Source organism: Apteryx mantelli, chromosome 3, assembly GCF_036417845.1.
Source record: "Apteryx mantelli isolate bAptMan1 chromosome 3, bAptMan1.hap1, whole genome shotgun sequence".
NCBI lineage: Eukaryota > Metazoa > Chordata > Aves > Apterygiformes > Apterygidae > Apteryx > Apteryx mantelli.
In genome coordinates this window covers 76,039,679-76,055,682 of record NC_089980.1, presented here as the reverse complement: position 1 = coordinate 76,055,682, position 16,004 = coordinate 76,039,679, and positions in this window count along the sequence as shown.

Genomic DNA, 16,004 nt, shown 5'->3' with positions numbered 1-16,004 from the left:
TCTAGGCCCATTAAATCACAGTCACATCTTTGTCCTCTTTTATATTAAGTTAATATCTAGCAACTTAAATGTGAAAAAGTTAAAAGCATTGAAACATTATGGCTACAGTGAGTAAAAATAGTTTTACCATAGTATAACTTAAGGCATAATTTGTTCCAGAGGATCCCATTGAAGAAGCAATGGAAAACTTGTGTATTACTTATTTAATTACTTGTTTATTTGTAAAATAATTTGTCTTAAGATCAGTTATGTTTATTTGTGGTTCGTGTTCCACCCTCCTAAAAGCAACACCCAATGCCGGGTCAGAATACTGGAGCCACAGCATTGCATTGCAAAAGTGGGTGTGTTAGCAGCTTGAATTTAGCAATGCTCGTGCTTTAGTCCAAGGAGCCCGCCTGCTCATATGTGAAGCATCATTGCAGTTGAGAGCTGGAGTTTTGTGTCGGGATGTAACTCCTAGGAAGGCAGTTCCAGGATGAGAAAGTTTATTTCAGCCGAGACCAGAGCTGACTGAACAAGGCTTGCTTAAATGTGGCAGCATCCTAGTTTATCAGCTCTCTCTCTCTTTATATACACATGTATGTATGTTAACTGCATCCTGATACTGGTTTCAGGATATGTAAAGAAAAGCCAGATCAGAATGTTCTTGCTAATGAGCTGAATGTTGCTCATATGTCAGCTAAAAACAGGGCTGGGAAGTACTCTGAACCATGTCTAGCCTATAGTCCTGTAACATTTAAGAACCTGCACTAGGAATTTATCCCAGAAAGCCTATGACATCTCTAGAAAAAATTCTGTGTTTCTGTGGAGTCAAGATTTTTACCTGTTTTGAAAAGTTTAATGTGTTTTGTGTTTCATGTAGTGAAAGAAAAGCCATATACTGAGATATGAACAATCTCACAGTCAGATGTCATTTATAGTGTAAATTTTCATTGGTATGCACTCAACTCTGTACAGTAAATAGTGATGTTGTGCAGCGTTAAAAGGCGCAGAATATTTTGATATCATATACATGTTACCAGTGTAATACTTTCAGTATGCTCAGTACTCTGTGGGGCTTCTCTGCCCAATTTCTGAAAGACTATATAAAATACTATGTTCCAGTACTGACTGAAATCCTTTTCTAATGTTAATGGAGAATATATTTTCTTTCTTTTTTTTCCTTGTTGAGAAAAGACCTATAGAAGTTAGCATGTGGTAAGATCAAAAGGAAGAGAATCTGCTGCGCAACAGGTGTTAAAAGTAGGCACTAAAAAGCTCATTTGTCTCACTGAGATCCTTCATGGATCCTGCTTGTACTCTTTCCTCAACTTAGGTGTTCTGTAGTTTAGCATTCTCATTTGTGTTCTCAGTATGCTCTTTGCTGTACCTTGGACTTACCGCACAGACCCAGAAGGTACTTTGGAGAAGTATCTCTGATTCAAACATTGCAGGACCTGGAGGAAAGGTGCATTTTGATCCCTAATGCTTTGTTGCTCTGCTCTGCCTTCCATCCTCAGTCCCCAAAGGCTCCACTCTGAAAAATATTGGACTATTTGATATGATTTGGTAAGGCAATATGGAGCTGAAGTGTTAAACATGACTCTTCACTTCCACAATCTGAATCTTAAGTTAAATACTGATAGGTGAATGTTAACCAACCCTAATTTTTCCTTTTTGTTGTTTGTAGTGGTCACAGTGACTAATAGGAGTTCATGAAAAAATACTTTTATAGCACAAATCTTCAGTCATTCCTGATTCTGAGAAACTGTGTTTGGCTTCAAATTTTTTGTCTTTGATTGTGGTCCACATGAAATTTTTGTTTATGTGCTTCAGTCAAAACATACAGGGAAGAAGATGAAGCAAACACCATTTGTTTGTAAAATTGAAAAGAATGGTTTTCTTATTTCAATTAGCAATGCTGTTTAAAAACACCACAGTTTTTAAAGTTTCAATTTGACATGCAGTCACTTTCCCTGAAGGATTGTTCGTGACTTTGTTTACTTAGTAATCACACAGCTTGTGAATCTCATATTGTTGGACATGGCAGTGTAAATACCAAATTCTGCCTTTAAAAAAGTCTGTGATTCCACTGCAGAAAACAACAGTGAGTATTTGTGTGCTTAAACATTTTTTAAGAGTTTTTTTTACTGACTCTTCATAAATAGCCTTTTGCATTTATTTACTCAGGTAGGATCACATAGAAAAATGAACTTTTTTTCATTAAACGATAATTCTCATAATGGCTCTCTGGCAGCTAGGAAAACCTCTTCAGCTACTTGCTCTTTTTTTCCACTTGTCATAAGGTTCTTACTCTACTGTTAAAATTCTTGTAGTAGCCTGTGGATGGAGTGCAGCATGCCGCAGTGGGCTGGTGGGACCAGTTGCCTATAGACTAGCAACTCTACAGCCCAGTCTCTGCGGTTCCCTTTCTCCATAAATGGGAACACGATGTTGATTTGCCTTGCATTAAAATATTCCAAATGTAATAACCTAAATAATCAAATATGTTATTTTTGTATGGTTTTTTTTTATTATTTTCATGGCGAAAATTGAGGCTCAATGTTAGGAGGAGAGAGAGGAGAAGCCCCTGTAAATGAACTGATATTTTTTTCTTTCATGGTGGTCTTAGTAGACTAGTTTAATGTATGTAAGTGTTTTCCGCTGCATATGCTTCTTCCCCAAATTCTCAGAAATAAGAACAAAGCTGGTTGGGGTTGCAGTCCTACAATCAGTGTTCCTATTAGTATTCGTACAGTCGTGACAGTCAGTGAGCCCATCTAGATGTACTCACATTTTATTAATTTTTTTGTTTTTATATCTGATCGACATTAAAAGATCAGTTAGTGTGCTCACAGGGCTCTCTGCTGTTAGGTGTCAGCTGCCCCTTCAAATTCTGTCTTAGTGGGTACGTTGCCCCAGTGGCAGCTATCAGCCCTTGGAGGTCCCTGGTCCATTATGAGCATCTGAGGTCCACTTGCTCACCTGCTGGTCACCGTGGACCTTTCCTGAATGCTTTTAACCTCACTTATTTCCGGGACCAGATTCACTCAGCCTTTACTAGCCTCATTGCGTTGGACACAGAAGTTTATGTTTTCAGGGTAGTATACTAGATAAGTGTTAACACTGTGTACTGTCAGTCAAATCCTATATGCAGGGGTCTAACTGTTCGGGACTTGAATCCAACCAGTGTCCCTGTATATACAATGAATCAGTTTCTTGTACTTTGAGTCATATATTTACCTACTGATTATCATTTTCCTTTACATATCTATTATCTACTTCTGAGGTGATTAATTACTTAGACCACTGAGCTCAGGCTCCAGTCATTAGCACATTCACATGTTCAGTTTATGCTAAATAATCTTAAATTTTGTATTTGTGTGTTTCTTGCTCTGTGCAGCCTCTTCCATGCAGCTCTGGAGGTTCTAGCTCTCGCTAGTCTGCTGATGAGCTACAGACATCCTGCTCATTAGTCCGTTATCCAACTGCTTGTCTGTCATGGTCCCAAACTCATTGCCTAAGTTAAATACCTTTGATAATAAGTCTTCATGGTTTTTTAGTCCTTCATTAAAAAAGTAAACATTAGTCTGTAGCTTCTGTAACGTGGCTTCTGTACCTAGAAGATGCATAAAAATCTGATTTTTTCCTTGTAGCTTTCAAGATGCAAGGGATGTCATATCCTCATCTTATTATTTTGAATAGAATGCTTCTGTGTGTTTATTAATGAATGGCAACTTAATCCATATGCTTCAAGGTATTACAAGTGGATATCATAGGCTTTTGAGGAGTTGATAACATGCAGAGTTTTGTGCATGACTCGCTTTGTAATCAAGGAATCCTGAATGCAAATTAATTGAAGGAAATAGTTATATATTTTTTGCAAGATACTAACTTTAACCTGGAGATAATTGTAAAATAAAATAAGCAGTAGAGGAAATGGTCTTTGTAGGACTAGGTGCAGTTATGTGGTGAATAATTCATGCCTTATTGGTTGATCATTCATAAACCCTTTAGCTCTTTCTTGTTGGTACTAAAGTTCAATAGTACTTAATTTTGCAAAATTAAAAACAGTCTGAACGTAGGATTTTCCTGAACATCAGCACTGGCCTGATTGTTCCCATATAGAAGTAATTCCTTGTGTTAATTTAAATAGGGTAGATTTAGTTAATATTTTGACGATCTTATCCTGAATAAATTACTGAAAATGTCTAAGCTCATGTAATTTAACTGTGTATTAGAATATGTATACAGCAACAGATGTATTGTAATAGGAATCATACACTTTAGGTGCTTTTCTAATGCTGTTGATGCCTTCTGTTTTGGATATTAACCTTACAAAGAGTTCTGTTGAAAGTCTTAGTACTGAGCTGTGATAAGCAAGGCTGTGAATAATTGTCTAATTGGATATCCTGCCAAATCTAATCAGGTTCGAAGAAGTAATTCATTTATCTGCTGTTGATGTGTGTGGAAAGTTTACAGATTTACTTTATTATTATTTTTTTAATCTAAATAGCTGTATATTGATAAAGGAAAACTTAGAATTATTTTTCTCTGAAATTTTTGGTGTTTTATACATTCTTTAGTCATGCAGTTGTAGTTAGTAGGTCGACATTTCTTTTTTTTTTATGACTACAAAAGTTGAATATGTGTGGAGAGTCTGATCTTAACATAATTAATTTTTTAGTTATGGAGCTGTAAAATTCACCCGTTGTGGAAAGCCTATCAGTAGGATGTCAGGCAGAGCTACTATGCAAGGAGGTTAGATGAGCTAAAAAAGGCAGGAGAAAAAGAGGTATATTTAGATTGCACTAATTGCTACTTTCATCTTTTGTGGTGTTTGGGAAATGGTATATTTTGTCAGACAAGGAAAGCTTGGTGTGGTCTATGTGCTAAAATACATAATGATAAAAAGGAGACTGTAATGATCAGAGAGCCTGTACTACATTTTCCTTCATGTATGAATGAATTTCTCATGTTTATGAGAAGCTTATTGTACATCAGAAAGACCTTTGTAAAACTTTATGTCTAAATATATTTCCGTCTATACAGTGCTCTTGCAATTTAACTAAGCCAGTGCTGTGGATACCACCTGACTGTGGGGCTACAAAACATGCTGTAATATTCACCCAGTTTACCTGAAAGAGTATGGGGTTAACTAATAATTTTAATTGTCACAGGGGCTGGGCTGTATGCACTGCAGTCTTGGTTCACCTAACATGAAACGCACTGAAGAGGAAGGATGCCAGCTGGTTGTAAAAGGGCTGGGGAGCTGGCCTCCTTTAAAATCAGCTGTTACGCTAACCCATCTGGTGTCTCCTAAGATGAGGAGCTGGCCTACTAGCCGTCTCCCTCCAGTTTCCAGCCATCTCAGGGGACGCTCTTGTGGCCTTTACCAAGCAGAGGGGATGCAGTGTCTGACTGGGGACGAGGCAGTATTCTGGCACAGCCAAAATTCTCCGCTGAGTGCTCAAAAATTATCATTGCAGCTAGCATGCTTTCAGAAAAAAAATACAGAAAACATTGACATTCACAATGCAGTCCCATCAAGACCATATTTTTAAAAACCTTGTCCGTAATGAGTACACCATAAAACTCAGGAAAGGGAGGGGGGGACCCTACACAGCTGATAAACCCCATTGGAAGTCTCCCCTTTATTATTCTATAGAAACGGACGTTTCCTTTCTTGGAGTTTGAAACATCATTGCCTTTAATACTACTTGGTATTATTCCTACAGACTTTTTTTGTCTTTTTCCAGTTCAGCCATTCCCTGGGTAGTGAGAGGAATAAAATATAGTAAAGTTTATTTTTCTTCATGGGTAGTATTTTAAGCTATTGTTCAAATGAAGAGACTCAGTTTGTGAGTTTTGGCTGTGCATGGATTTGGCCTTCCTTCTATGTCTATGCAATGCTAGTTATCTGGCACCTTGGACTGGAAACATTTAACTGGAGACATTACGGCTTAAGCATTTTAATTTTAAAATTGTTTTTAGGCAAGACTGTGCTGTAACTCTTAGCTAAGAGGGTTCAAAATGAAAAATATCAACAAGGTTGTTTATTTTACTGAAATAGTATGACAGCTTTGAGTTACTAAAGCTTTTTCTTGCCTTGTTTTTAGTAACAAGGCTTATGTAGCAAGGGCACTTGTTAATTCCTCTAAAGAGAAGGATTCCAGTGGATAGATCGGACACAATGTCTGAAGTACAGAAGAACGACACTAATATTTGCAGTTTTATATGGAGAATTTTTCTTCACATACAGGAGGTGTTGTAAAGTGTTGCCTATTTGGGTATTACAAATATTCTATATACCGTACTGTCAAGACATAATTTTGTTTCTTCATGAATTGCATTCAGACATAGAATTGTTTTTTACGTATTATACTCATATCATCTGTAATACCTAGCTCAGTTCTTTTGAAAAATTTATGTTTTCACTGGAAAAATTTTTATTGAAGCGCATAAATAGGAATGAATAGGTTATGGTAATTTTCTTGAGAATTTTTAAAGCTGAAAGTGAACAAAAGATGGAAAGTATCCATCGGAAAAGAATAACCAAGTTTGTAAATGACAACTGTGAAGATACTTTGACCAAGTATATACAGCATATACCAAAATACAGCATGGCTGCCTGCTGTGAATAATATAATGAAGATGTTCAGACATAGCTCTTTGGCTGTTGCTTCTGCTGAGTGATTGAGTTTACTTTTCATGCTTTATACTTTTCTTATTGCTGTTCTGAGAAAACATCAAAGTGCTGTGGTTGAGTACTTGAAAAACGAAGTAAGCTCTGATTAGGGGAGGCTAATGGAAAATTGTTAGAGAAATGGAGTGATGCTAATATTAAGTGGGAAGGACTGGGAAAGAAGGGTAGTGCCTTACTGTCCAGAAACTTAACAATGTGAGGAAACTACCATTTATATGATTGATAGCAAGCCCCTGAATCCTCTTCTTAAGGACATTTTAAAGTTAATTTCTGCCTATGGAGAGTCTGTCAGTTGAGATGCTTGCCGGGGGTGAGAGCTTGTGTTCTTTCACATTATTTTTTAACCCCTTTGCTGTTTTGAGCTAACATGGTCTGCTTACAGTATCCGTCCATTCTGATACTACTGCCCGCTGGAAGAGAACAGAAGAATTGGTTTCTGTTGTGCTACTGCTGCTCACTGGTGGTTTTCTTGCCTTTTTTTTTTTTCTCCCACGGAAGTGTGAAATAGTTTGTATCTGTTCCCTTTCTGCCATGTAAAAAAAATCAATACGGCTCATCCCTTAAAAAAAAAAAAAGTTTCGTGCCTATTGTGTGTTGCGCTGGTGCAAGTAAACATATCATAATTTCCCTGTTCATAGAAAAAATATTAATGGAAAGTGTATTTCAGATAATTGAGCCATTATTTTGAAGCTTATTAGGGGCACAGACATATTAGACTGTGCGTGGAATAGGTCCAGCTGCTCAGTTTCCCTTGAAATTTAGCTTTGGAATACTGTCTTTAGCAGATGACACAGTACAAAGCAGGCAGCACAACTTTGTGTGTAAATCTGTCTGTAGGAATAAGATTTTTATGATGGTGATGAAGGTCTGTGCAGGAATCTTGTCTCTGTTATGACTGCTGCTCCAGAAATGAGGCTTTAGCACTTGGCTACGTAGAGACGTTACAATTCTGCGAAGACCAAAAACCTCTTTCCCCCTTTGTCTTCCATTCCTTGGTCCACAGTATGCTTAATCCAGCTGGGAGAACAGGCTAAGTTGTCTTATTATTGGTACATGTTAGTAATGCAGCCTGATAAGTTTGCATGTGTGACTTTTCCTCTTTCCCAGGGGAAAATGTCTCTATTTAAATTAGCGCAGCACAATGACTGAATTACCCAAGGTCAAACTCAGCTATGTTTGTGAGTTTGATATCCATAAGCTCCACTGGAACTTGGCTTTATTCCCAAGGCTTCCCATTTGACATCATATTGTACAGGCTGTGAGGTTATAATGCACTGTAAGTCATAAACTTAATGATGTCAGATTAAAGGGAGAATGGGGAAAAGATACATTTTTAGAAATAAAGAGAAACTGTAGCTGCCTTCTGAATGGAAAGAAAATGACAGAATAAATCATGCTCTCTTTTCTGGAGCTGACAAAACTATTCTGCATGAATAAAAAGTGACTACTAGAAGTGTAATAAAGAAAAAAGTATATTGTACAGTGTGTAGGATTTGACTCTCTGTTCCACTGAAAAGATATATAACCAGGCAGATGCAGTGTGGGCTGGCAACTGTCCCTTCAGCTTTTTTATGCTTGTTGTACATCTCTTAATTGCTTGAACAAAGCTATTACTTATGCATCATTTTAGTGGTAGAATTTACTGCAACACAAGAGATACTACTGTGCTTGTTCTACCCAGTATCCACGCAAGTGATGTGTAATAAATGAGATATGCCTTTTCAGTGCATAGAAATGTATTTCACCTTAGCACAACTACCATTTAAAGACTTCTGGTGTAGATGATATTTTTAAGCAAGCATAGGAAATAATACATCTATTCCATCCACCTGTCTTTTTATCTCCATCTACTATGAGAGAAAAAAATAAAGTCATGTATGTAGAAGAAAAACATAGAATTTCATTAGCAATGCATTTATGTTAGTGGGGATGTTGTATTTAAATGGTCCGTTTTTTCATTCGGTACAAGCTCACTTTGAGTTGCAATATATTTAAGTAAATCTTCGGGGAGAAATTTTTCCAGAATCTAGTTTATGATGAGTAGTAGTCTAAGGTTCATTAGTAGTCTCATTGGATGCCTATATATCCTGGATCCTGTCTTCAATAGCTAAATTTTGAAAAACATCCAACATCTATGTTACTACCAAGAGATTTGTAGTGTATTTCCAATGGATCATGACATTCATTTTCTGCCCTCATAAAGAATCAAGTCATTGAATACTGAGTTTTGATAACATTTAGATACTGTAAAGACTTAGATGTTTTATTTAAATGTACAGAGTACCCTCTAAAAACATGAATTAAAGACTGAATCTATGTATATTGAATATGACCAAAACACATATTTTTAGTAAGCAGAACATGCCTGCTAAGTGGGGAACCTAACACTTTCATATTCTGTCAGCAGAGGTCTTCTACTTATGACAACTGTGATTGTCATTGTGTACAAAATTTGCCTTATTTTATGAAATATTTTGCACTGCCTAATACAGAGTTGCACATTTTAAATCATTAAACTTAAAAAAATTAAAACTGTCCTGCTGTGTGTATGTAATGTCTACAATTTGAAATGATTGTTTGGTTTTAGAAAAAAATATTACAAATGATATTAAGATTTTCTACCTCCAGTAAAAATAAAAAAAAAACTCCCCCCATTCACTAGACTCTCTTTTAGTCGTCTTTTGTAGTCGTCTGTATTAAAACATTATTGTATATACCGTATAGTAGATTAAGTGCCTAAGACCAGTATTGCCTTTTGGCTTAAGAGTTATTGCTTCCCCGGGACTCAAGTAATTTGCAAACTCTCTTAAAAAAAAAACAAAAAAAAATGCATTAAAATTAGAACCACCGCAGTTTTACAGTTGATGCTGTCCTTTCTTGGAGTTGCCTGCTCTGTATACATGTAACCTGACAGTGTTTGCTTGTATGCAAGTGAAGAATTGGTTTAAGGAACTGGAAAACTCCCATATCATGTGAAGAAAAGCACTTTGTGGACTTGCTCTTGGTGTAAATATCTTAACGTATCAAATGCAATGGAAGTGTTTTTAAGATTTTTTTTTTTTAATTGGTTGATTTAACCACCTGTTACATTTTCAGCACAAGTCTTCACTGTTTAAATACTGAAATATTTTAATACTTTAAGTACTGAATTTTTATAAAGCAGTGAATATCTGCTAATTCAGCAGAAAATTCTGTGCTCGAAAAACAATAGTAAATAGAGAAACAAAATACATGTAAATTAAACAAATCCTACAGGCCCTAAACTGTATTATGCTGTGCAGATTAACAGGTATGTGCACTTATGTAGCAGAGTTTGGTAGTTCATAGTGGAAATGTTTCTCATTTGAGCAAATTCAGTCTAAGGATGGGAGAAAATTTGGCAAATTTTTGGAGATGTGATAGTGTTTGTTTAGATAATAAAGATGTGTATGTGTTTATTAGGTCATAGCTATAAATCTGAGCAACATGTGCATATTTACTACCCAGAGAAATTAATGGAAAAAGTCCTTTACCAACCCAGCAAATTCTATAGAGTATTCCTAATTAATAAGGCTCTAGGATTTGTTAGTTTGGAGGGCTGCAGAAAGGGAGCAGCCCTTAATATAATATTTGGTCTCTTTACTCAAAGAAGAGGAACTCTCTCATCCTGATTTGGCATACAAAAAGCAGACAGTAAAAAAAAAATACGTGTGATTGCACAGGACTGTCATTTGATAGTTGATGCGTTAGAGATCCTTCAGCAATTGTTGTGCGGTGAAAGCAAAGCCTTTGGTGGCTGCAAGTCAGCCCAGGGTAGCAGTGCATGAACCGGTGTGCAGAATTCTCAGCGCTCTACTATTTCTGTCCTAATTATTTGTCACGTTTCTGTGACTTGAGAAGAACCTTGCTTCGCTTCCTGAAATACATCTGCAGGCCTGTTAGTACATTCGTATTATACACCTATTAATTACATAAAGTTGGGTTGACCAGCAGGTTCTTCATTTAGGAACGCTGCCTATTTGAAGGCTATTCTTTTGATTTAATTGCATGGTGTTATGTTTTAGTAAGTGTAAGCAGAAAATAATAGCTGGTTAGGCTGGCTGTTTTGTCTTTTAAGATTATTTCAGGGAGCTTCATTTAATAATTCTATAACTGAATTATAAAAAGAAATCCTTCATTTTGGCAGATTGGCTGGTTGCAAAATATGTTTGTCATGTTGTGAGAGTTTATGTGTAGCTTCTTGTTTGTTATATTCAAAGTTTAGGCCATCACGTATTTGCTAAAAATTTTTCCAGTTTCCAATGTTAAGAGTGATTGCCAAGGAATGAAACTGTAGCTTTATATTTCATATTCTGATATTAACACTATGATTATGTTGCACCAAGGAAGATTCAGAATGTAGGTTTTAACTCTTTGATCCAAGCTGTTATGGGCAGCAGAATATTTTTAAACTTTGTGGTTTGCACTGTAATGTTCTGAATGGTTCTACTATAGTATAATTTTATTCAGCTTAATATTACTTTTAAGTGATAGAAAATCAACACGAACTAGATGAAAACAGTAACCTTTTTTAGCAAAACAGTTATTTGAAACTAAATAAGGGGTCTGGTATTCCCATACATATGCATAGTTACCATTCTTAGACTTGGTTTTCTCCAGTGCAGACCACAGGGTTTTCCTGCTGGCTGATAATGACATGCAGAAATGACAGCATATCAAAACTCGGCATTTTGCAGACCTTGCCAGTGACTCTTAGTATGTCTGGCCCATGTGTGTCCTCCGCTGGCTTCCTGCTTTGTTAAAAGCAGCAGCTGGGCAACCTTGCTTGCTGGCAGCCACCATCCTTTTCAGTTTAGGATTTCTCATAATGAGAGCAGCGTTGAATAGAAGGGAAAAGCCAAATACAAAGTTTTTCCGTGCAGTGCTGGTACTGAAAGCAAGAGGAACGACCTTGTTAAAATTAACTTTTCTATGTATGATTAGCATATATAGAGCTTTTTCCTTCCTTGCTCCCCATTTTTGATGTCTCTGACTAGTCATGTATTGATAGACCCAAATTACTGCAATGAAAAGCTCTTTGGCTACCTGCCTTTTTTCCCCCCCATTATATCAATACGCCTGAAGTTGCCCATCTGCTGGAAAACAAAATAAAACAAAGCAAAAAAGGTTACTTGGCACCTTTTGCAGCACTTTCTGCAGTGGACCAGCTATGTGAGGTATTTAATGGGTCCCAGGATATGGTAAGACTTGGGTCTCCTCAGCCATTTTGCATTTTACAGTGAGTGTGTTTAGCTGTGCTATGTTTTAACGAGAGCATCATTTCTTCAAAATACAAAAGCACACAAATGAAAGTTTATGTTATGGAGCTCAGTTCTCAGTTACTTTTCCCCATGCATTTTATGTCTGTTATACCCATTTCCTATGGTACTGTGGACTTGATTCAGAAAAGCACATAAGCATGTGCTTAACTAAGTGCTTTCCTGCATAGGTATGCTTTTCTGAATTGGGGTCCATAAGAGTAACTGGCATGTGATCTGAAATCTCCCACCTGGGACCCTCTGGGGTGGATATTAGAATACAAACTATTTTTTTCTGGTATTCCTGCTTTCTGGAAGCCTGCTAGTGCTCTAGATTATTTTAGTTTTTGATAGGGTTCATATATGTGTGAGCTGAATCAGGCTTTATATTTATGGTATTCATCACTTAAATCCATTTATTTTGAATTAATACTGGTTGTAATTGATAGGAAGTATAATTGCATTTCATGTTAGAAAGTTTGATGCCATGGCATCTGTTAAAGAAATTAAAGAAAGCTTTCTTTTCAATCTGGTAATTACTTGTGTACCCTTTGGTTTTGATATTTAGTGGGTTTTACTTTTTATAACAAAATCAATTCAGTTATTTTGAAGATCATGTGATCGACTGCCTGAAGTGTGTTCTTTGGCACAGACCCAGATTCCTGTTCTCTTTTGGAAGTGTTACAGCTGCAATAAATTTGATTTCACCCTTGATAATTTCTATAATATGTAGTAATAATGTATTGCTGATTTAGTGTCGTTGCTTTTCTACTAAGAAAAAAAATAATTTAGCTAGACTAATTTTATTATATTTACTGCACCTAAATATTTGTGTATACATAAAATTCAGATAAGTTTCAAGATTTGTTTGGTGTCTAGTTTGGGGATGTTTTCTAAATAGACATTAACTTTGCAGTTTGTATATTATTTGTCACTTAGGAGAATTTTGGTAGGTTCCAGTGTTTCCTTTTAGGTCTGTGTTGAGTATTGAAAAGAAAATATGCTTAGGAATCAAGAAGTTGTGTCACTATATTCATGATGCACAAAATATTCTTTATATTTTTGCAAAGTAATTAAATATTAGGCAATTAATACAAAATACATATATGAATAAGGATATTCAGATGAGTGACATAAAAAGTTGGCTTTTTATTTTAGGAATGTCATTTGACTGTTTTTTAAAGCTGTTTGATGGTCTTGTCTGTATGTGTGCCCATTTCATAGCTGTATCATTCTTCCAAACTTTCATTCAATCACAGAGCTAATAGCTTTTTTCACTATTTTAGTGTTCAAACAGACACATCTTAATGTTATATGCTTGTGTTTCCTTTTTTCTTGAAGAATGCTTGATACTTCATAAACTTTGCTGAAGAGATTCTCTTAAGAGAGAAACTTAGTCTGGGAGCAGAAGGGAAGAAGGTGGAAAGGAAAGTGACCAAAAAGTGACCCAAAAAAGCCCGCCCTAAAACCCCTGTGTGCTGTGTGGTAATGTGGGATGGTCTCTGTGAAGGCTAAGGTAGTCCTGGCCGCTGAAAATTACCATCTCTGTTTTTAGTCTCATTAAAGCGTATTTTTGACAGATAAGATGGAATATATCTTCCCCCTAGTCAACAGTTTTAATTTATGGATACAGACACTGCTGTCTCATTCATTACACATGTGGAAAAAAGGGTGTTCAAGTGGTTGACATAATAACCAGTCCTCCTGCCATGCCCATGTACCACCCTCATGCTGTCTGCTCATTGACTCTTTTCGTATTTATATTTATCCATTGCTAGGCGCCACCATTTGTTAGCTCGTGTACCCTGGTACTAAAGCAAAGGCTTTGGATTCCTCCCTTTTCAGAGTCTTGCCATCTCCTGCCTGTTTTACAGCTTTTCATGAGGAAGTAACTGTAGGGAAGAAGCAAACCTGTAGGAAAAGGGGTTTATTAATTTTGGATACTATGATGATATTGGAGAGTAGCCTTGGTTTGTTAACCTTCATGTTGAAGTGCAAGGATTACTAAATATGAAGATGATCGTGAAACATGAATGAACAGAACCAGGAAAAATAATGATTCCCCACTGGGAATCATTATAAAATGAGACAGCAACTCTGCTGTTACTGTTTCACCCATTTTTGCTTTCCCTCTTCTGTAAGTTTGAAAAATGAAACAAAAGGCATGAGACAGAGCATTCAAGGGCATCTTTCCTCAGCTGCCCATTCAACCCTACAGATTCTGCAAGCCCAGAACTTTCCTTTGCTTCATTAGCTGCAAAGGAAGATCCTTCTTTGTTGTTCAGTGAACATTTTAAATAATTTAATAAGCACAAGTGATTAAGACATTAAGAATTAAAGTAGCTTTAGAATCAGACTGTGGTAATGGAGAAGCACTGCCTAAGTTCCCAGCTGAGCAAAAATGGGAAAAAGCCTTACCTATCCACCTGAACTCCTGTAAACCTGGCAAAGTTTTGTTAGAAAGAACCTGACTGAAAAACACATTTTTAGGAAAAAACCTTCCCAAAGAAGTTGTAGTAGTTATAGCATTAAATTTTCAGGCTCACTGTTTTGTAAGTTCATCCTTAGAAACTGGCTTATATTTTTGGCATCATACACTTCACTAAAAGATCTGTGAATAGAAATACTTATCCCTATATTTTAAGTCTTTGGATTGTCACAGTCATTCTGACTAATGTCCTTCCAACTCTTCATTAATGATTAAATCATTGCATCCTTCTTAGAACACTGCTAAAATAAATAAGAGAAAGAAAGTTGATGAAAACGTTTTTACTGTTCAGCAGATGTAAGGAAAAACATATTTTGAGGGGAAGCTATTTACATCAAGACTGTCCTATTGTTTCATTTCTATCGAATGGATGCTAGGCTGTGTTCTGCCTGTAAGGTGAAAAGTCAAAACTAGTCAATATCTATTAACCTCTTTGTCTACAGATGAATTGTAGTAATCTGTATTTTTCTATTAGGACATAAATTGCACTAAGTGAATTTCACTTACTTGATGTCTTGAAGAAATTTGGGAAAGTCATTCAAAGCTTTATCAGTAGAAGCCAGTGTCTTTCTTAGTGGTGTTCCCATGGATTGTATAAAACAAAATTAGTTCTAGTAAGCCAGTTAGAAACAATTATAATTGATATCTTTATTAGATGAAAAGCTCTTAGCATAGATGAGGTAAGCTCTCCTTTTCTAAATAGAGAGAGGTTTCAGGGCTTAGGGAAAATAACAGAAGCAAATGCTTCCCCTCCCCTCTTCAATCTTTTTGCACTTCTGCTTTCACCTCTGTCCTTTCTAGTGCATAAGTCTGGCAGTAAACTGATGGAAAACAACTGTATATCTCGTTTCTTCAAGTGCCTAGTTTGGTGTCACTTAGGAGCATCACTCCACTGCCTGAAAGGGGATAAGGGCAGGGAATGAGGAGAAAAGCAAAGTTACTCAGGGAGTAGAAAAGTATCAGCTACTACTGTTCTTTGCTTGGTGGTCCAAGAAAAAATGGTGTGACATCTCTCTCCCTTTAGGTTTTTCACTATTATTATCAGATGGTTTCTGTGCTAAGAGACAGCAGTAATTGCAGTTATCTAATTGAAGGGATGGTGGCTATGGACTCTTAAATCTTCTCAGTGTGGCTTTGCTTACTTTCTTTATATTTTTAGTTGCACTCATTTCTTGGTGGAGGAAAGGCTTTTCCATTATCAGAAAAATACAAATATTAGATGGAATCAAGAATTAAGGACATATATATGGGAGAAAGCAAATTTTTTTTGCTAGAGAGAAATACTCTAATTTAGTGTCCAGAGTATAATTAATGAGGTACATTTGTTTTGATCCAGAATAATGGCAGTATTGACTAAATTAATAATTGCTGCTCTCTTAAATCACCAGCAGTTTCAGAGATGATAGGCAAAAATGACCATTAATATCAGCAGGCTCAAATCAATTGAATTAATGCATTTTCTCCTACCTGTACAGAAGTTAAGTTGGAGTGTAAGTGTTGTGTTTTCAATAGTTTCACATAGTTTTACAAGTTTTTGATTTCTAAAATCCCACAA